The following is a 21,901-nucleotide window of genomic DNA, read 5'->3' as shown; positions in this document are numbered from 1 at the left end:
AATATACTAGAGAATCCCTTTCTGGAGAAATACAAAAATTAAAATCTAACCAAGTTGAAATCAAGAAGGATATTAACGAGGTGCAATCAAAAATGGAGGCTCTAACTGCTAGAATAAATGAGGCAGAAGAGAGAATCAGCGATATAGAAGACCAAATGATGGAGAATAAAGAAGCTGAGAAAAAGAGAGATAAACAACTACTGGATCATGAGGGCACAATTCAAAAAATAAGTGATATCATAAGAAGAAACATTAGAATAATTGGGATCCCAGAAGAAGAAAGACAGAGGGGGGCAGAAGGTATATTGGAGCACATTATAGTGGAGAACTACCCTAATCTGGGGAACGAAACAGGCATCAAAATCCAAGAGGCACAGAGAATCCCCCTCAAAATCAATAACAATAGGTCAACACCCTGACATCTAAGAGTAAAACTTACAAGTCTCAGAGACAAAGAGGAAATCCTGAAAGCAACTCGGGACAAGAGGTCTGTAACCTACAATGCTAGAAACATTAGACTGGCAGCAGACCTATTCACAGAGACCTAGTAGGCCAGAAAGGACTGGCATGATAGATTCAGAGCACTAAATGAGAAAAATATGCAGCCAAGAATACTATATCCAGCTAGGCTGTCACTGAAAATAGGAAAGATAAAAAGCTTCCAGGACAAACAAAAACTAAAAGAATTTGCAAACACCAAACCAGCCCTACAAGAAATATTGAAAGGGGTCCTCTAAGCAAAGAGAGAGCCTAAAAGTAACATAGACCAGAAAGGAACACAGACAATATACAATAACAGTCACCTTACAGGCAATACAATGGCACTACATTCATATCTTTCAGTAGTTACTCTGAATGTAAATGGGCTAAATGCCCCAATCAAAAGACACAGGGTATCAGATAGAATAAAAAAACAAGACCCATCAATATGCTGCCTGCAAGAGACTCACTTTAGACCCAAAGACACCCCCAAATTGAAAGTGAGGGGGTGAGAAACCATTTACCATGCTAATGGACACCAAAAGAAAGCTGGGGTGGCAATCCTTATATCAGACAAATCAGATTTTAAACCAAAGACTGTAATAAGAGATGAGGAAGGACACTATATCCTACTTAAAGGGTCTATCCAAGAAGAAGATCTAACAATTGTAAATATCTATGTCCCTAACATGGGAGCAGCCAATTATATAAGCCAAATAATAACAAAATCAAAGAAACACATCAACAATAATACAATAATAGTAGGGAACTTTAACACCCTCCTCACTGCAATGGACAGATCATCCAAGCAAAAGATCAACAAGGATATAAAGGCTTTAAATGACACACTGGACCAGACGGACTTCACAGATATATTCAAAACATTCCATCCCAAAGCAACGGAATACACATTCTTCTCTGGTGCACATGGAACATTCTCCAGAACAGATCACATCCTAGGTCACAAATCAGTCTCAACTAGTACCAAAAGATTGGGATCATTCCCTGCATGTTTTCAGACCACAATGCTTTGAAACTAGAACTCAATCACGAGAGGAAAGTCAGAAAGCACTCAAATACATGGAGATTAAAGAGCCTCCTACTAAAGAATGAAAGGGTCAACCAGGAAATTAAAGAATTAAAAAATTCATAGAAACCAATGAAAATGAAAACACAACTGTTCAAAATCTTTGGGGTGCAGCAAAGGCAGTCTTAAGAGGAAAGTATATAGCAATACAAGCCTTTCTCAAAAAACAAGAAAGGTCTCAAATACACAACCTAACCCTACACCTAAAGGAGCTGGAGAAAGAACAGCAAAAAAAAAGCCTAAACCCAGCAAAAGCAGAGAAATAATAAAGATCAGAGCAGAAATCAATGAAATAGAAACCAAAAGAAGAGTAGAACAGATCAACGAAATTACAAGCTGGTTCTCTGAAAGAATTAATAAGATTAATAAACCCCTGGCCAGACTTATCAAACAGAAAAGAGAAAAAACCCAAACAAACAAAATCATGAATGAAAGAGAAGAGATCACAACCAACAGCAAAGAAATACAATTATAAAAACATATTATGAGCAACTATATGCCAGCAAATTATACAATCTGGAAGAAATGGATGCATTCCTAGAGACGTATAAACTACCAAAACTGAGCCAGGAAGAAATAGAAAACCTGAACAGACCCATAACCAGTAAGGGAATTTCAACAGTCATCTAAAATCTTCCAACAAACAAGAGCCCAGGGCCAGATGGCTTCCCAGGGAAATTCTACCAAACATTTAAAGAAGAATTAATACCTATTCTTCAGAAACTCTTCCAAAAATTAGAAATGGAAGAAAAACTTCCAAACTCATTTTATGAGGCAAGCATTACCTTGATCCCAAAACCAAACAAAGACCCCATCAAAAAGGAGAATTGTAGAACAAAATCCCTGACCAACATGGATGCAAAAATTCTCACCAAAATACTAGCCAATAGGATCCAACAGTACATTAAAAGGATTATTCACCACGACCAAGTGAGCTTGATTCCTGGGCTGCAAGGTTGATTCAACATCCACAAATCAATCAATGTGATACAATACATTAATAAAGAACAAGAACCATATGATCCTTTCAACTGGTGCAGAAAAAGCATTTGACAAAGTACAGCATCCTTTCTTGATTAAAACTCTTCACAGTGTAGGGAAAGAGGGTGCATACCTCAATATCATAAAAGCCATCTATGAAAAATCCACAGCAAATATCATTCTCAATGGGGAAAAACTGAGGGCTTTTCCCCTAAGGTCAGGAACATGGCAGGGATGCCCACTATCACCACCACTATTCAACATAGTACTAGAAGTCCTAGCCTCAGCAGATAACAAAAAGAAATAAAAGGCACCCAAATCAGCAATGAAGAAGTCAAACTCTCACTGTTTGCAGATGATATGATACTTTATGTGGAAAACCCAAAAGACTCCACCCCAAAACTGCTAGAACTCATACAGGAATTCAGTAAAGTGGCAGGATAGAAAATCAATGCACAGAAATCAGTGGCATTTCTATACATCAACAACAAGACAGAAGAAAGAGAAATTAAGGAGTCGATCCCATTTACAAATGCACCCAAAACCATAAAATACCTAGGAATAAATCTAACCAAAGAGGCAAAGAATCTGTACTTAGAAAACTAGAATACTCATGAAAGAAATTGAGGAAGACACAAAGAAGTGGAAAAACATTCCATGCTCATGGATTGGAAGAACAAATATTGTGAAAATGTCTATGCTACCTAGAGTAATGTATACATTTAATGCAATCCCTATCAAAATACCATCAACTTTTTTTCAAAGAAATGGAACAAATAATCCTAAAATTTGTATGGAACCAGAAAAGACCCCGAATAGCCAGAGGAATGTGGAAAAAGAAAAGCAAAGCTGTTGGCATCACAATTCCAGACTTCAAGCTCTATTACAAAGCTGTCATCATCAAGACAGTATGGTACTGGCACAAAAACAGACACATAGATCAATGGAACAGAATAGAGAGCCCAGAAATGGACCCTCAACTCTATGGTCAACTAATCTTCAACAAAGCAGGAAAGAATGTCCAATGGGAAAAAGTCTTTTCAACAAATTGTGTTGGGAAAATTGGACAGCCACATGCAGAAGAATGAAACTGGACCATTTCCTCACACCACACACAAAAATAGACTCAAAATGGATGAAATACCTAAATGTGAGACAGGAATCCATCAAAATCCTTGAGAAGAACACAGGCAGCAACCTCTTCAACCTCAGCCACAGCAACTTCTTCCTAGACACATTGCCAAAGGCAAGGAAAGCAAGGGCCAAAATGAACTATTGGGACTTCATCAAGATAAAAAGCTTTTGCACAGCAAAGGAAACAGTCAACAAAACCAAAAAACAACTGACAGAATGGGGGAAGATATTTGCAAATGACATATCAGATAAAGGGCTAGTATCCAAAATCTATAAAGAACTTATCAAACTCAACACACAAAGAACAAATAATCCAATCAAGAAATGGGCAAAAGACATGAACAGACATTTTTCCAAAGAAGACATCCAAATGGCCAACAGGCACATGAAAAAGTGCTCAACATCGCTTGGCATCAAGGAAAAACAAATCAAAACTTCAATGAGATACCACTTCACACCAGTCAGAATGGCTAAAATTAACAAGTCAGGAAACAACAGACATTGGCGAGGATGCAGAGAAAGGGGAACCCTCCCAAATCGCTGGTGAGAATGCAAGCTGCAGCCACTCTGCAAAACAGTATGGAGGTTCCTCAAAAAGTTGAAAATAGAGCTACCCTATGACCCAGCAATTGCACTACTGAGTATTTACCCCAAAGATACAAATGTAGTGATCCAAAAGGGCACATGTACCCCAATGTTTATAACAGCAATGCCCACAATAGCCAAACTATGGAAAGAGTCTAGATGTCCATCAACAGATGAATGGGTAAAGAAGATGTGGTATATATATACAATGGAATATTATGCAGCCATCAAAAAAATGAAATCTTGCCATTTACAATACCGTGGATGGAACTAGAGGGTATCATGCTAAACGAAATAAGTCAATCAGAGAAAGACAATTATCATATGATCTCACTGATATGAGGAATTTGACAAATAAGACAGAGGATCATAGGTGAAGGGAGGGAAAAATGAAACAGGATGAAACCAGAGAGGGAGACAAACCATAAGAGACTCTTAATCTCAGGAAACAAACTGAGGTTTGCTGGAGTGGTGGGGGGTTTGAGGGATGGGGTGGCTGGGTGATGGACACTGGGGAGGGTATGTGCTGTGTTGAGCGCTGTGAATTGTGTAAGACTGATGAATCACAGACCTGTACCTCTGAAACAAATAATACATAATATGGTAATTAAAAAAATATACAAAACTTCTAGAAAGTTCTAGTTTTCTATAGGGTTGTCTTTGGCCATGCCCGACCCCTCTACTCATTTTCACTTATCTTTAGGGCTACTTCAACAGCATAGTGTGAGAAGTTACTGATGTAGCATTAACAAAGAGAGTCTCAGATCTGATTCATGATTATTTTTATCACTGAGCTTTAAGTGATGTGGTGGGTATGTGTTCATTTCTAGTACCAGCAGCAGCACAGTCATGGTCATAGTAGTGGTAGCTGTTGCTGTTGTAGCAATTGCGGGTAGAAGCTGTTACAGTTGTTACAGGGATGGCAGTAAGTAGCAGCAGTGGTGCTCGTTGTCACAGTCATAGTGGTATTAGCAGTAGAGGTAGCAGTAGTAGTAATTCAGAGCTAGTTTGGATCTGAAGTCCACTATTCACCAGCTGAACGAGACTGGGCAAGTTATATAAATTCCCTACATCTTTAAAATGGGATTAATGAAAACATCTACCTCTTAAGATTGTTGCAGAAAATAAATATGCATAAAGGCAGTTCCTGGCATAATACAAGCACTCTGTAAATCTTAGCTATTTAAAGTACTGTCTTTCTTTTTTTTTTTTAAGTACTGTCTTTCTTATTGTTGTTATTAGTATTATCACATATCTCTACATTATGCAAGAGGAAATTAGAGTAAAAGAAAGGGAAGTCAAAGTAAGTTTGGGGTTGAGGAGCAATGAGTAATAAAATAATCTATTTTCAATTTCAATCAACCCCAATTATCAACAACTTCATTAGGGAAGAAATGCCCCTCATGTGAAGCTGTCATCATAATTTCCTTGTAAGGTACTTTATAATCTCCATTTATGCACTAATATAAGTCAAATTAATTCATGTTGTGTTTCTCAAGAGAAAGAATTATATCACACCCCAAACAGGGAATAGGGACTTGGTATCCTCAAACAGGAAGACCTAGCGTGGCTTTTTTGTCTCTGGTTACCTACTTCTGACTTCTTTCACCTCTGTGGAGTAGACTGCCAGAGAGGTAATTATTCCCTGGTTTTCTACAACCCATTCTTGTAGAGAAAAGCGAATCACCCAGAGCCATTGTGCCCAAAGTGCCAATGCCGACATAGGCTTTAGAACTGCGGTCCCTTCTGGTTTCCTATAGCCTTACTGTGTAAGAGCCTTTTTCTCTTCAAAGACTAGTTAGAACTCAGTGTTCTCAAGACCCAGGTAGCTGGGCACTTAATCTTCTTAGCTGGCAGCACAATAGCTTGTTTGCATACCTGGTAAGAAGTAATATAAACATTTTGCCCTAAAGACAAACTTAGCATTTAGTTTGACTGAATGCAAATAATTGAATCCTTTCTTTTATTTTTCTTAGCTGCTCAAAGACAGGCACATTCTCTTTAGAGATTAGCCAGACTATGATGACTTAATTCACATTTACTTATATGCCTGGCTTAACAGTCTTGTGAATGTGCTTTTGAACATTCTTCCTAAAAGCACTGCTGTCATTTTTGCTGAGGAAAGTACCTGTGAATCCATTCATTATAGCAGGAGTTGAGAGTCCTGAAAAATGTGCAGGGAAATGGCTGGGTTACCCAGTTCAAACCCCACTCAAGGAGGCAGCACAGACGTCATTACCAGCACCAGCTTTGATGGGCACAGTGAATCACAACCCAGTGTTGGCATTTTCTTCATGGATGGTGATAAACTTTAGCAGAGTCTGGAGCAGAAGAGGTTCACCATTCTGCTACAATAGGGTCACCGTTTATAAGTTGGGGGAGGGGGGAGGATGTTAATTCTGCTGCTCTTTCTAGTCATCAAAGCCTACCTTCCAAAAACTATGAATTCAGTATAGTTTGTCTTCCTTTCTTCCTCTTTCCTTAATTTTTTAAACTCACATTTACTGAGCACTTACTGGGTGTCAAGCACTTTGCATGTATTAATAATAATGTCCAACATTTGTTGAGTACTACTATGTGCCAGTACTATTCTAAATGTTTCATTCGAATAGATCAACTCATTTCATGCTCATAGCAGGGATTGTTATTATCCCCATTTACAAATGGAACTGGGCCCAGAGGGGTTAAGTAATTTGTACAAGACCACAGTTAAGGGACACTTGGATGGTGCAGTCAGTTAAGTCTCCAATTCTTGGTTTTAGCTCAAGTTGTGGAATAGAGCCCCATGTCAGACTCAGCACTCAGTGCAGAGTCTACTTGAGATTCTCTCTCCCTCTCCCTCTGCCCCTCCTTCTCATTCTCTCATTCTCTCTCTCAAATAAATAAATAAATCTCTTTAAAAAGAAGAAGAAGAAGATCACACAGCTAAGAAATACAATCTACAGGGGTTCCTGGGTGGCTCAATCGGTTAAGCATCTGCCTTTGGCTCAGGTTATGATCCCAGGTCCTGGGATGGAACACCACATCAGGCTCCCTGCTGAGCAGGGAGCCTGCTTCTCCCTCTCCCTCTGCTGTTCCCCTGCTTGTACTCTCTCTCTCTCTCTCAAAAAAAAATAAAATCTTAAAAAAAAAGAAGTACAATCTAAATGATTTAGGGAAATGCTATCTGAGAGTGTTTATGGAATCTATATGAACATTGGTAATGGACTAGGAAAACAAGAAAGACCTTCTAGACCATTAACTATCTCATTAAATTCTCCAAAGTCTTCCACTGACAGACAGAATATGCTTTATAAGCATCACCCAAAAGTTAACGGTAGAATAAGAGCTACCATTACTGTGCAGGGAGACTGGGCGGGGGGGAGGGGGGGGGCGGGGAGCGGGCTGAAGCACTATTTTGGAACAAGTCGGATTAACAGTGACCCTGCCTGTGAAATATTTTCTCATAAGTGGTCACAAATATGCAGGCACAGTCCTTTAGTGCTCAGAAGATCTGATTTTGGATTCAGAGAACCTGAATTCTATATCTGATTATGTGATCTTGGACAAGTCACTTACACTTTCTAACTCTCTACTTTTTCACCAGGTAATGGGGCTATGATACCAACTGTCATACCTGCCTAATGGAAGAGAGACTCTGCAAGGAAATGTTTTATAAACTGAAGAGTGTTATGCAAATGTTATATCACTATATTGCACTGAAATGGGGACTCCTGGGTGGCTCAGTTGGTTAAGTGTCTGCCTTCGGCTCAGATCATGATCCCAGGTTCCTGGGATCGAGTCCGCATTGGGTTCCTTGCTCAGCAGAAAGCCTGCTTCTCCCTCTGCCTGCCTGCTCATTCTCTCTCTGTGTCAAATAAATAAATAAAAGAAATGTACTTATTCTGTAGTAATACTTTCTATACAAGTATCAGACTTAATACTGCCACTTCCTAAGAGAAAGGAGCTTTAGTTATTTTTGCATGTTGCCCCTGTTACACTCAAAGATATCATAGCTTAGGCGGCCTGGGTGGCTCAGTTGGTTAAGCGTCTGCCTTCGGCTCAGGTCGTGATCCCAGGGTCCTGGGATCGAGCCCCATGTCGGGCTCCCTGAGCAGGGAGCCTGCTTCTCCCTCTCTCTCTGCCTGTTGCTCTGCCTACTTGTGTTCTCACTCTCTGTTAAATAAATAAAATCTTTTTAAAAAAAGACATCATAGCTTGATTAAAGTATAAGCTATTTACTCAGTCCTTGACCAGGAACCTCTAGTTTTTATTTCTGATATTCTAAAGAAATCTTTAGTTTGAGTATCTAAACTAGGCCTTGGATACTTCTGTATTGTCAGGATGGTTTGAAAGGGCCCACCTATCACAGAAAGTAAATAAGCCTCTAGTGATTGAGGCTAAATAAACCTGGGAAGAAAGAAGAAAAACGGCTCCTTTAAACATCACATGGTTCAAAAATATATATTTTTGATATATACAAGTCATAGATATTCAAAAACTAAATGTGATTCAAAATATGATACATTATGGGTGGTTCTATAAAGTAATAGGCCATCCTTTACAGAAGGCAAAGCAAATCTGAAGTTGCCCTTGGGATTGCTGGAAAGCAGAATAATTCTAGCAGCCCAACCATGATTTTTTCAGATCAAGATTACTATGTATCTATAGATTCAATGCCCCAAGGTCAAAAGTAAAAAGCTTTGAAGGTCCATGGAAAATGACAGAAAAGTAGATTAAGATACTATCCCTTTCTAAAATCTTCCTGGTTCCATTTCTCCTTATCCCACTTTCCCTGCTTCCTTAATCAAATGATCTAAGGAAGCGGGCAGTGTCATGGAAAGAGCATGGTTTAGAGTTTAACACACATGAGTGCCAAGCCCGTGTATCCCACTTCAAAGCTAATTGGCAAGCCCTTCTCAACCTGAGTTTCCTCATCTATACATACAGGAGTGTAATAAACCTGCCTCAAAGTTTTATTAGGATAGAATGAGATAATATAAATAAAAGTACCCGGTTTGAAGTCCACAATAAATGTTGTCTCCTTTAACCCTCTTTCTCTAAGCAATGTCAACCCAACCTTTTCCTGTACTGCAGTACACTTCAGTGTCTGAATTTGAGGCATGGTATCCCACTGGCAATTAGCAGTGTTCATTAAAAGTAGGGTTTTGACTATTTGAAACCTCTCCAATGATCATATAACAAAACTCTCACTCTACGTCTAACTTCTGGATGATGCTTATAAAGAAAGCATATTCTCTCCTGGCATGGTGAGACTTTGGAGAATTCCAGAAGACAGTGATGGCTCAGAAGGTCTTGCTTATCCTCCTACAGGTCACCTTTAAAGATGAACTATATTCTAGTTTGTCTCAGAAGCCATTTATGAATCTGACTTTCATAAATTTGGCCAAGATATTTCATTTATAATTCCTAACAGGATCATCTCTTTGTAAAATGAGTGCTATAAATATAGAAATTTCTAGAATAGTAGTAATGACAAACATAATCGACCTATTCAACTACATTCACTTGATTTTCAGAATTGTTTTGGACATAATTAACCCTTGTTTCATATTTAACTCTCTTATTTGTGTTGCTTTATTGTGGTTGTTGCTATTTACTTCTATTGTCTAAGCAACACTGCCATCAATGTTGAAACAAATAGACAAGAATCGCTTTGAAAAAAATGGAAAAAGAAGAATGAGAGGGGCAAACACTGCCAGATATTATAAAAAGCCAGAAGGCAGAGAAATTTGAAAATCGCCCTGTAACTCACTTAACCCTCTTCTGTTCTCAGAGAAGATGAAAGCCCAACAGACATTTTGTTAAGAACCATTAAACAAGCAAGTCACTTTGCTTAGGAAGGTGCTTTGCTTTAAATTAAATGTTACTGCTGTCCCTTGCAATCACAGAGGGAAAGCAAGCAAGAGACCAGACACAAAAATCTCTTAAAATTGTTCTGCAAGAAAACTATCTTTATTATTTAATATGAAATGTCATGATTCACACGACCACGGGTATTTGAATCTATGTTGCAATTGTGAATCTAAAGCTCAATTATTATCCCTCTTAAATATTCCCATTTAATTTCATCCCACAGAATCAAGGGCATCTGGATATTCCAACAGAAGAGGATTAGCTCTTGGAATAGCCATGAATGCTGCTTGCCACTTATTGGCAAGTGGCAATATATATTTTACCAGTTCCAGGTAGTTTTTCACATGGCAGACTTGCATTATCTGATCGGGTAAAGCCCTGTGATTCTCTCTGGACTTCGAGTTGTAGAGGAAGTTACAAGTGTCCTTTCTAGGTTGAACATTTAATTGCCAGTGTGATGAGAGATGCTCCAGTACCTTTTCTCTTGACAAGTAACCAGCAACATGTGAGGTGGCAAATGGTGGAAGCTCTAGTACCCTGGGTCACTGCATGACTCTGTGACTCTGATGAGCAGAGGCTCTCTGCCAACCCAAAGTGATGCTCACCACAGTCTCCCTTTAATTCAAGTTTTTTGATCTCCCCTATTAGACTATAAGCTCTCTGAGGACCAAAGCCAGATTTGACTCACTTGTATATTCTTCATAAAGCATAGTGCCTATAGACAACAGAAGCTTAATACTAATTGCTGAATAATTAAACAGACTCCAACCCTACAAAGTAATTAGATGTGTTTGCATAGTCTACAAAAAAAATAGTGTGCTCTTATTAAACTATTGTCTCAATGTAAGATAATCACTAAACTTGTCATTCTGTGCAAAGCAAGTATTTTCATCTTGGGCAGAAAGTATGTGGGTTTTTCAATTCCAACAGGCACAAAGCTAAAAAGACAAATCTTTATCATAAATAAATGATGTAAATAAATCATAAATTTATTTATGATTTGTAAAATGATGTAAATTTAGATCCCACAACTCCTCAGGGTTAAATCTTATAAACATTTGCTCTGTTAAATGTATTCCTTATTTTTTTAGTTGAGCATTAGACTAAAATATCTTCAGTTAAGATACCATTTCCAAGTAATTTATTGATGTATTTCATTAGCTGTCTCCCCCTCCTTCTAGGGAATGCCTATGATAATAAGCACAGATGCAGAAATCATTTTATTTACCCAACATTCTGTAATAATTCCAGTATAGTCAACATGTAAAAACAAAATCTTCCAAAACATTCCTATGCTTTTATTTCTTATATCTTAATTATTCATCACTAATATTTTCCATAACTACTATTTTATTTAGTTCATAAAAATTTATATAATAAAACCAGGCAAAACTATTTCTCAAATCTGTATGATTCCTCAAAGTTCTCTAAAATATTTCCTACCATGGTATTTAATTCTTTTTAATTTTTTTTAAGATTTTATTTATCTGAAAGAGAGAATGGGAGAGAGAATGAGAGGGGGGAGGGTCAGAGAGAGAAGCAGACTCCCCGCTGAGCGGGGAGCCCAATGCAGAACTTGATCCCGGGACTCCAGAATCATGACCTGAGCCGAAGGCAGTCGCTTAACCAACTGAGCCACCCAGCGCCCCTTCCTACCATGATATTTAAAACTGACTGCAACATATCCTAGGCCCAAGTTCTGCTTTTTGTGAACCTATTTATGAGCAAACAAATGCCACTTCATAATTCACCCTTCCTTCTCTTCCTCAGAGGAAGTAGAAGCCTATCTCCTTTTTTAATAACATAATTTTTATTTTAACTTGAATACATAAGAGTGTTAAGAAACTTTTCTTCTCCCTACATTTTGAAACTTAAATTAAAATGTCTCAGCTGATCTATCTGCTAATGATTATTTGGACAACGATGCAGAGAATCCTTTTTCTCAAAGGAATGAACACCTTCTAAGCCAAGAACAGCTTTGGGTCCAGATGTTACTGTTGTTCATTCTCACCATTAATCACCAAACACTGCAGTAGGACCTACCATGGATATTATTCAAACAGAGACTCAATTAAATTCAGAGGCAGTCCATTTAATCTTCATCAGCTCAAACAATGGCAACTTCATTTTTCTCAACCAAATGTTAAGTCAGAGAAGAGAAACTTCAAAGATTTTCATTTCATTCAGTATTGTTATAAAGTAACTGGATTTACAGTTTGACTTTGGACAAAGGAGAGCCACAGCGTTTTGCTGGAAGGCAATGCTATAGGAAAGAAGAAGCATACTGTACTGATAGACACAAGTTGTAGTAATTTTATGATAAAAAAGAAAAAGATTCATTTGCTCCCTTAAAAGTTGTGATAACTTAAAAAAGAAATAAAATATTCTGTTTGGACTCTGTACTGTGAAGATGGGTGTGGGGTAAGGAAAGAAGCCAGAGAACCAGAATGGAAAGAGAAAAAGGGGACACATCTAACTCTTACATCATTTACCTCATCTAGACCAAGAGGGAAAATAGCTCCTCAGAGGGGTCCAGCTAGAAAGCAGCCTATGGGCATGATGAACGAGGCACCTATAATTAAGTACAGCATCAAACTTGCTAGAGATCTTTCTTACTACGGTCATGACGTTGACATTTTTTTTTTTTTAAAGTAGGGTAAATGCAGAGCGAGTGCTAACTAGATGTCTTTAGCCATTAGTTTGAATCATGACTACTTACTCCAAGGGTTTCCACTAGGATAATAAAACCTTATTTAGAAACCCTTCCTTCACCATCTCTGTATTTACTCAGTGTTCTCCAGAGAAACAAACAAATAACATATATAGACAGACAGACAGACATAGATTTATTATAAGGAAGTAACACATAATTATGGAGGCTGACAAGTCCTAAGATCTCCTGGGCAAGCTGCAGACCCAGGAAAATGGAATTGTAGTTCTTATCTGAAAGCTGGCAGGTTCAAGACCCAAGAAGAGATGGTATTTCAGTTCAAGTCCAAAGGAAGGAAAAGACTGATGTCCAGCTCAAGAAGTCAGACCACTGACTTTCTTCTTACCCAGCCTTTTATTCTATTTAGGCCTTCATCTGATTTTGATGAGATCCACTCACCATAGGGAGGGCAATCTGCATTACTCAGTCTACCAATTCTAATGGTGACCTCACCCAGAAACACCTTCACAGACACACCCCAAATAATGTTTGACCAAATTTCTGGGTAACCCATTGCCCAGTGAAATTGCTACGTAAAATTAACCATCATAATCTCTAACACGGTGAGCAAATTACAGACAATATAAAGTCTCCCTATAGATATATAAATACCCTATAGATCATGTGAGAGGAATCTGATGAAAATTTAAGTCTTATTACTTCCTTTCAAGCCCTTTCCTAAAGCAACCAGATCCTGACAAAATGAGATAAATGCTCTTATTAATAATAATGGCAAACACAAATGTAGTACCTACCATGTACCAGCCACTATTTAAGTACATTTTATGAACTCCTTCAACACAACAACCTTTTAAGGGGAATAAGGAAACCAAGGCAGAGAGACACAAGTTAATTTGCCCAAAGTCACAGAACTGGGAAGTGGCAAGGTACAAGTCCCATCCAAGCTATCTGGCTCCAAAAGTCCATACGCTGTTTCTCATTTCGGTGAGCGCTGAGTGTTCATTATGGACAATGAGAAGGAATGAGAAGGAAAAGTCTCTGCTTTCAGGAAACAAAAGAGTGGTTGTGATGCTTATAGAATGTGTCACTCATGAATCATGGAACACTACATCAAAAACTAATGATGTAATGTATGGTGATTAACATAACAATAAAAAATTCAAAGAAAAAAGAAAAAAGAATGTGTCACTCATCCTGATCCAGAGATCAAAACGGCCTCGTCATCTGGGTAGTTTGTGATATAGTAGTGAAACCTATGGAAAGTCCAGTCCAACTTTTACCCTTGCCCTTCTCTCCCTCTGGATGAGCTTCACTTTACAGAGATGACATGAGAGCAAGCCCTTCAAGTCACATCTCTCTGGCCTGGACTACTAATTAACTATCACCTGATCTATCCACATCTACTGTGCTTTATATGCTTTATATGGTCTATTCTTCAACAAGAATCCAGAGGTATCTTTTAAAAAAAAAAGAACAAGAACAGCACATCCCCTTTCTAAAAACCCTTCGGTGGTTTCCCATTGCTCCTAGAACAAAAGTACATGAACAGGATTCTGGGCCCTGTACAGCCTGCCCCATTGCCCCTCCAGCCTCATCTCACACCACCATGCTCTCCCCCTTGCTCTATCTGGTCAGGATACCTAGCTCTTCTTTTAGTCTGTGTCCTTGCCATGCCCCCCACCCCGCCATTGCTCACACAACTCCCTCTGCCAGGACAACTCATCCGAGAAGAGTTTACTACAATCATGGTCTTTTCCTTTTTAAGGTAAGAAACCTAATTTTATTTCTTTAGCCATTAGACCCCGTAAGGAATCTCAAGCATCTCTTTCTCAGGAGAAACCCTTCACCACTCTAAGGAGATCAGCCCCCCACTATAAGCCCTTATAGCATGGTATGACTCTGTTGTGTAGTATCTGTCACAGTAACAACTGTACATTTATAGTAGGTCTGTAAGACCCAAGAGGCTGAAAACCACATCTTCTTTTGCTCACCATTGCCTGACAAGGTGTCTTAACATAGCAAATAGTAAAAATAGTGTCTGGATCAATGAATGATAGAATAGCAATCCTAGAAGAAGAAAAAAATATGAGCAAAATCACTGAGGAAAGAAAGGGCATGGCACATATAAGGAATAGTGAGTAACCCAAGACAGTAGATTAGAACCAGAAATAGAAAGATGCAGAGAAAGGATTAAAAATAGTAGTTAGGAACTCAGAAAACAACAGATGTTGGCAAGGATGCAGAGAAAGGGGAACCCCCTTACACTATTGGTGGGAATGTAAACTAGTGTAGCTACTCTGGAAAACAGTACAGAGGTTCCTCAAAATTTTAAAAATAGAACTACCCTATGGCCCAGCAACTGCACTACTAGGTATTTAACCAAAGGACACAAGTATAATGATTCGAAGAGGCACGTGCACCCCAATGTTTATAGCAGCAATGTCCAAATAGCCAAAATATGGAAAGAGCCCAGATGTCCATCAACAGATGAATGGATAAAGAAGATGTGGTGTGTATACACACACACACACACACACACACACACACACACACACACACACAATGGAATATTACTCAGCCATCAAAAAAGAATGAAATCTTGCCATTTGCAATGAGATGGATGGAACTAAAGGGCATTATGCTAAGTGAAATAAATCAGCCAGAGAAAGACAAATACCATATGATTTCATTTATATGTGAAATTTAAGAAACAAAACAGATGAACATAAGGGAAGGGAAGGAAAAAATAAAATAAGATGAAAACTGAGATGGAGGCAAACCATAAGAGACACTGAACTCTAGGAAACAAACTAAGGGTTGCTGGAGGGGAGCTGGGTGGGGCAAAGGGGTAACTGGGTGATAGGCATTAAGGAGGATGCTTGATATAATGAGCACTGGGTATTATATGCAACTGTTGACTCACTAAATTCTACCCATGAAACTAATAATATAGTATATGTTAACTAAAATGAATTTAAATAAAGAATTAAAAACAAACAAACAAAAATAGTGGTTAGTGCCAGATCATAAAGGGCTAGAAATTCAAAGTTAAGGAGTACAAGCTTTCAATTCTGCAGGTAATGAAAAGCCATTAAAAATTTCTAAGTGAGAGAAACGGAATTAGATATGATCAGACAATGATTTCAGACACGACCATACACTGGATTCATTCAGGAAGATACAGAAAATTGTCAAGGTCCAACCCCAAGAGATCTTGATTTAATTGGTATGGGGTATGGTCTGGACATCAGTTTTAAAAGCTCCCTGATGATTCAGATATGCAGAAATGTTTGAGAGCTACCAATTTAGAAAAATCATTCTGGAATCTGTGTTGTTCTTAAATTGGAGAGGGCCACACTGATGGCAGAGAAACTTTTAGGAAGCTCTCTCATGAGAAGAATCTGATATAGCAAAGATCTCAACAATGGAAGGGATGGTCTCTTCTGAAAAACATGTTTCAAGGGTCAAATGCCACACTGAGATGGCTAACTGGACATGATAAGAAAGAACAAGTGGAAAATAATTCTGGGGTTCACAGATGGGGGCAACAGCATAGATGGTGCTGGGACCCACTAACAAATTTAACTGAGAAAGAAAACCCAAGAGGAGGTGTCAGGGTGAAAAACAGAGGAAAAGAAGAAAGGAAGCTGAGCCCACAACCCTGTCAATTTGGCCTTTACCTTACCTCCCCTCGCCCAGGAGCTGTCATCACTAAATTAAGCCAAATGTTAGTGCCTGACAACTCTGCCAGGGGCCGGTGAAAGTCAACAGATTTAGGCTGCTCCAGGATAATAGGACATTCATTCTACCTCTGACGGCCCTCTCCTGGGGACCTCCCTGCCTGAAGAGACCCGATACAGAATTCTTCCCAAGAGAACTTCAGTATTTCAGCTGTCACCAGCCCCTGCTGAGAAAGAGGCACAGTTCAGGAGTGAGGATCCAATCACCGTGAGCCCATAGATCACAGTCTCCACCTTGACTCCTTAAATTGTGTCACCAAGCAGATGGGAAGCCGGCATTGAACCCAGAGCACAGATGCCGCGTGCTCACGCAGAGTATGAGTGAGCTGTGCAGTTCTTCTTTTTAATTTCTTATCTGATAACAAGCTTCCAGTCCCTAGACCAATATTTCCAGCACACTGCTGTGCACCCCACCAGGCATACTTTGTTGTCTCTATTACTCTTTTTAGAGAAATAATTATCTCTATGTACACACCCGTGTAAAAATTACTTATAGTTTATTCTTTCTCTTCCCAAATGAAACAATTAAAAGATGTATTTTTTTAAAGGTTCATCTCTCCCTTTCATGGTAAAAGCTTGTTGAGATAAGTTGCAGTTTTGTAAAAGTAAGGTTTGATCCCCTAGGATCTGTAAACAGAGGCTGCGAAAGTAGCAAAGATGTGACAGAGAGGGTGTAAGTCAGTAATTCCTATCCACAGCATAATGGCGCGAGGAAAAATACACCATCACATGTCTGAACAACCTGCAGAATGGCCAGCTTCAGCAAAACTGCAGCCCAATCTGTCTCTTGGCTGCCTGGAGAGGCAGAAACAAGAGGAACACCAGGCACTTGAGAATCCTCTCAGAGCTATAAACTGTGTCAAGAAGCTCCTTGACACATATTCCCATGAGGATGGAGGATTTACTACTCTAATGTTGGCCACAAGTAACTCAGGGACTGTCTCCCCATCTATGAATTATCTCTGGTGTCTTAACTTCAGGGCACATGTGAGCAATTCTCAACAGTACCCCTGCCCACTTCTCTCCTTTTCTTTCTACAAGGTTTAGCAATGTACCCAAGGAAATACACAGGGGAAACTACCCTCCCCTTAGCCAATCTTGTCACCTAAACATTCTTCCTCAAGCAAGTAAGAGAACTGGGGTGATTCTTTTACACAGCAGTGTGAGCTCCGCTAAACCAACTTGATGGCCTTAGCAAGTATCTAACCTCTCTGTACTTTGGTTTCATCATCTACAAAATGGGTTAATAATAGGCTCTAGTACAGGATGGCTGTGAAAATTAGATACATTAACACAGGCATATGTTATGCCTGGCACACAGTGACTGCTCCCAGTATATTAGCTGCCGTCACAATTTTTCTAAGGAGTAGTATATATCAGTGACTAAGAATATGAACTCCACAGTCAACCTACTTGGATTCAGATACAGATTTCACCACTTGTGATGATAAAGAGGCATGGCTCTTAGAAGGTGATCAGGTCATGAGGATGGAACCCTTATGAATGGAACTAGTGTCTTTATAAAAGAGGTGTCAGAGAGCTCCCTTGACAAAAGTGGGCCCTCACCAGACACTGAATCTTCCTATGCCTTGATCTTGGACTTCCCAACCTCCAGAATGGTGGAAAGTAAATTTCTGTTGTCTATAAGCCACAAAGTCTGTGGAATTTTATTATATTAGCCCAACTAGATCCAGACACGCATACATACACATACACACACACTAACTAGAACAATTCTTAGCATATAGTAAATAATACATATGCTATTTTATTATTATTATTATTACTATGAGTTAAGAAAGACAATATATAAGTAGTAATGTAACAGTTCATGCAATTGGAAGTTTTAGGGCATCTCTCTGATATGCAGGAAGAGCCCTGAATTTTAACTACGATGTTTTTGCCCAATATTTCTGAGCATCACCCTCCTTATCTGTAAAGTGGGATAATAAAATAATCCTTAGTCTGCAACATTACAATAAAAATCAGAAGTCATATTTGTAGAGCTCTGAATCAAGGGACTGAGGAAACTTTCCTGCCTAAATCCCATGCTGCCCCTCTGCCCCTCTAGAGTCTGGCCAAGGGAAATACATACACAAGGAATCAAGTCAGATATGAAAATAAGTGCTGTTCTATAAATGACTTGGAGCTACAAATCAATGGCCTCTAGGACAGAGTAATAGAAATTCACTAGAATAATCCACAGAACTTAGGAAAGTGCTATACTTATGATTAAAGTTGTATTACAAAGAACACAAGACAGGAACACAGAAATGAAGAGATCAAGATCTAAGAGGGTCACGAACACAAAGCTTCTATGTCTTTAGGACCTGTCATCCTTCCAGCATATCAATGTATAATTACCAACCAGTGCTCAACTAAACCTTGGTGTATATAATCATTGACCACATGACAGACCTTAATCTCCAGCTCCTCTCCTTTCCCCAAAGGTCAGGAGGTCAGGTTAATAGCACCTGAATCAAAGCCTCAACCCTCTAATCATACAGTTGTTTTTCCAATTTGGCCAGTCCCCATGTTGACATCTAGGGCCCCAACAGGAATTAACATAAACTCAGAGGTAATGCTGGGGTCCCATAGTGAATAACAAAGATACTCCTGTCCCTTGGGAAATTCCAAGGATTTAGAAGCTCCCTCCCATACGAACCCAGGAAAAAGAGCAGAGAAAATCTTTATTATACAGTGAATGGGGAGCTTATAAAACTGGGTTTCATTCAAATACCCTGTTTGATAAGGTAACTTCAACAAAGGAACTAAAGAACTCACTTTGGCATCATATATACTAAAAAACTGGAACCATACAGAAAAGATTAGTATGGCCCATGCCCAAGGATGACACAAAGTACATGAAGCATTCCATATTTTTAAAAGCAACTGATGTAGCTGACTTTCCTAACACACAAAAACAGATGCAGAGAGACAGACAAAATGAGAAAAAAAAGGCATATGTCAAAAATTAGAGAAACAGGACAAAATCATAACAAGAGACCTAATGAAAGAGATATAGGCAATATGGCTGATAGAGAATTTAAAGTAATGACCATAAAGATACTCATTGGACTTGAGAAAAAAGTGGAAGACATCAGTGAGACCCTTAACAAAGAGGTAAAAACAAAAAAGGACCAATCAGAGATGAAGAATAAAATAACTGAAATTAAAATACTAGATAGAATAAAGAGTAGGTTAGAAGAAGCAAAAGAACAAATCAATGGCCTCTAGGACAGAGTAATAGAAAGTAAACAAGCTGAGTAGATGAGAGGAAAAACATTATACAAAATGAGAATAGATTTAGGGGACTCAGTAACTCCAACAAGTGTAATAACATTCGCATTATAGGAATCCCAAAAGAAGAGAGAGCAAAGGGGACAGAAAATTTATTTGAAGAAATAAAGGCTAAAAACTTCTCAAATTTGGGGAAGAAAACATAAATTCAGATCCAGGATGTTCAAAAAAAATACACAGTAATTAAGTATAGACTTAAGTAATTAAGTGATTAAAATGGCAAAAAGCAGTGATAAACAATGAATCCTAAAAGAACTAGAAGAAAAGAAAACAGTTACATACAAGGGAAAACCCATAAGCCTACCAGCACATTTTTCAAAGAAACTTTGCAGGCCAGAAAAGAGTGACATGATATATTCAAAGAGCAGAGGGGTGCCTGTGTGGCTCAGTAGGTTGAGCACCTGACTCTTGGTTTAAGCTCAGGTCATGATCTCAGGGTAGTGGGATAAAGCCCTGCATCAGGCTCCACAATCAGTGGAGAGTCTGCTGGAGATTCTCTCTCTCTCTCCCCCTGCCCCTCGACCCACTTGCCTGCTCTCTCACTCTCTCCCTAAAAATAAATAAATAAATCTTTAAAAACAAAACGAAGTGTCAAAAGGGAAAAATCTGTGGCCAGAGTACTCTATCCAGCAAGGCATCATTCAGAATAGAAGGAGATAGAGTTTCCCAGACAAACAAAAGTTAAAGGAATTCATGACCATTAAACCAGCCCTACAAGAAATGTTAAAGGGGACTTTGTGAGTAGAAAGGGAAAACCATAAGTAAAATAACAAAAGTATTTTGTTATTACTGCTCAAAAGCAGTAATAATTTCAGTAAATATGACTCAAGGGACTCACTAAGCAAAAGGAAGTAAAGTATGACACCATATACCTAAAACAGGGGGAAGAGAGGAGTCAAGAATGAGTTCAAACTTAAGCAACCATCAACTTCAGATAGACTGCTACAGGCAGAAGATGTTACATACAAACCTAATGGTAACCACAAATCAAAACCCAGTAATAAATTTGCAAAAAACAAAGAGAAAGGAATCCAAGTATATCACTAAAGAAAGCCAACTTATGGTGAGAGAAGAGAGGAAGGGAAGAAAGGAACAAAGAAGAACCACAAAAACAAACACAAGACAAATAACAAAATGGCAATAAATACATACCTATCCATAATTACTTGAATGTAAATGGACGAAATGCTCCCATCAGAAGACAGAAGGTGATGGAATGGGTTAAAAAAAAACAAGACCCATCTATATGCTGCCTCCAAGGGACTCACTTCAGACCTAAAGACACATGCAGATTGAAAGTGACAGGATGGAGAAATAGCTGTCATGCAAATGGATGTGAAAAGAAAGCCAGGGTAGCAATACTTCTGTCAGACAAAGTCAACTTTAAAACGGTGAAATGAAGACTGTAACAAGAGACAAAGAAGGACGCTACATAATCACTAAGCGGACATTCCAAGAAGACATAACAATTGTAAATATTTATGCACCCAACATGAGAGCACCCAAATACAAAAAGCAGCTGATAACAAACATCAAGGAACTAATCCATAGTAATACAATCGGGGACTTTTTACACCTGACTTATGTCAGTGGCCAGATCATCTAAACTGAAAATCAGCAAGGACACAGAAGCTTTGAATGACACACTGGATCAGTTGGATTGAACAGACATTCAGAACATTCCATCCTAAAACAGCAGAATGCACATTCTTTTCAAGTGCCCGTGGAACAGTCTCCAGAACAGATCACATATTAGGTCACAAAACAAGTCTCAACAATTTCAAAAAGATCAAAGTTATACCATGCGTCTTCTCTGGCCATAACACAATGAAACTAGAAATCGACCATAAGAAAAAATCTGGAAAGAGCACAAGTATACGGAGGTTAAACAACATGCTACTAAACGATGAATTAGTCCATCAAGAAATCAAAGGGGAAATCAAAAAATACATGGAAAAAATAAAAATGAAAACACAGTGATCCAAAAATCTTGCACATGCAGCAAAATCGGTCCTAAGAGGGAAGTTTATAGCAATACAGGCCTACTACCCCAAGAAGCAGGAAAAA

The 21,901-nt window shown here is 38.7% G+C and overlaps 1 long non-coding RNA gene and 1 pseudogene across 1 annotated transcript in view; one reads left to right on the top strand and one right to left on the bottom strand.

Moving 5' to 3' along the window:
* Positions 1-21,901, bottom strand: part of LOC141372460 (uncharacterized) — a 199,730-nt gene that overhangs the window by 30,747 nt on the left and 147,082 nt on the right. The gene's annotated exons all lie outside the window — the stretch shown is intronic.
* On the top strand, positions 19,318-19,418 carry LOC112836141 (U6 spliceosomal RNA; annotated as a pseudogene).

Source organism: Callorhinus ursinus, unplaced genomic scaffold (genome assembly GCF_003265705.2).
Source record: "Callorhinus ursinus isolate GAN/ISIS: 27379988/994484 unplaced genomic scaffold, GSC_fseal_2.0 scaffold4, whole genome shotgun sequence".
Lineage (NCBI taxonomy): Eukaryota > Metazoa > Chordata > Mammalia > Carnivora > Otariidae > Callorhinus > Callorhinus ursinus.
This window is presented reverse-complemented; position numbering and strand designations above follow the sequence as displayed.